We start from the raw sequence: 1758 nt of genomic DNA, 5'->3' as shown, positions 1-1758 counted from the left end.
GCTCTCAGCTCTCCCGCCCCCTCCCTGGTCCCCTGATGAGCGAGGACCCTCACAGCAGCTCTTGGCCCTGCCCTTCCTGGCTCGCTCTTGTGAAAGGAGGAAGGCTTCCTACCCACCTTCGTCTCCGGAGGGTTCCGTCGTGTTCCAGCCCCAGCCCCGCCTGCACGAAGGAATACACCACTTCCCTGCTTCCCACAGAGAACAAGGAGCACCCACAGGGCCAGAGCCAGTGGCAGGCACAGGGCACCATCAGGGGAGAAAGCAGAGGACCCTGGTGGGTTTATACTCTCTAGGTGGCTAGGCTTGGTCTGTGGTGCCTGAAGCGGGAGATCTGGGAATTTAAAAAGTTCTTCTCTCTCACAGCAAAGCCCATATGGGATTCCAAATCCACGTTTGGGAGTCAAACACTGAACACAGAGTATTTGGCTCTATTTGTCACACAGCATCTGTATCAATTCCAATGCTCCCGGAGCTACGTACACGTTCAGGGGAGCATGAGGTCTTGGAACATTGGAGGCAAATGAGTCTGACCTCATCTTGGTGGGGCCCAGCCGCAGGGTTCCGGGGCAGCAGCGGACGGAGAGGATCGGGTCTTGCAAGGCACAGGAATGCGGGTTTGAGCTATTTGCTCAAGGAGTGAGGAAAGAGAATAACATTGATATTTTAAAACTCTTATCCTGCCCTGGCCGGTTGCTCAGTTGGTTGGAACATCCTCCTGTCCACCAAAAGGTTGCAGCTTCCATTCCTGTTCCGGGCACATACCTGGGTGGTGGGTAAGATCCCCCACAGCCTGTGGAAGTGATTTGGAACATGAGCTTGGAAATCAGAGTCTAGTTTTGCATGATCTTATGTGTGTTATTTATTCTTCCCAAGCCTCTGTTTCCTCATCTGGAAAATGGGGATCAGAGGTTCCTCTTGGGACTTGTGAGGGATTGAAATGTATGAAGGCAGGTAAAGGTGCCTGCACAGGCCAGAGAACACCAGTAATGGAGAGCTTGTCGCTTGCCTACCCTTGGGGGGAGCGAGTGGGGGCAGCTGCATGCTCCGGGTCCTCCTGGACCTGGTTTATCTTCCCTCGCTCCACGTTCTCCATCATACCTCTGTGGCCTGTGGCAGCCATGCAGGGGCCTTGCCTCTTCTCTGTCAGGAAGATCCCGGGGCTAGTGCCGTGCCAGCCAGGAAACGCTGCTTACCTATCAGCAGGGAAGCCCCTGGACTCAACCCCAGCCAGAACCCAGGAACAACTCTTTCAGAGGCTGTGCTGGGCAGCTGAGCCCATTCTGGCTGGCTTTCCACTCTGAAGTGATACTTTTTAAGGCTTTGGGCAGCATGTTCCTACCAGAGGGGGGAACCTTGTCTGAGAGGAATAACGACACCGGGTGTGTTGGGGTCCTCTGCCGCCCGCCTCCTGCTTCTCTCACTGCACTGGTTTCACATCCCTGCACACCGTACTGCCTTCTCCTTGCACCCCTCCCACTAGAGGACCTCGGGGTCTCACCGGCAGGAATCCTCCCGGGATGGGCTGCTTACTCCCTCGTTAGCTGTTCTTTTCACCGACATGCACACTGGCTTGTGGGTGGTTCATTCTGGTGCCTGGTTATGAAAGATTCACAAGCAGAGAGAACTCATCACGGGAAGCACCCAGCGCTCTCCTCCCAGGTGGCCGGGCACACACACAAGTTTGGTTGTTTGGATCCATGGAACCTACATCAGCCCCCAACCCACTTCCCATGACGCTTTCATCGTGTTGACTGCACC

This window comes from Myotis davidii, unplaced genomic scaffold (genome assembly GCF_000327345.1).
Source record: "Myotis davidii unplaced genomic scaffold, ASM32734v1 scaffold32, whole genome shotgun sequence".
In the NCBI taxonomy this organism is placed as follows: Eukaryota; Metazoa; Chordata; class Mammalia; order Chiroptera; family Vespertilionidae; genus Myotis; species Myotis davidii.
The sequence above is the reverse complement of the archived record's forward strand: the minus strand, read 5'-3'. Positions refer to the sequence as shown.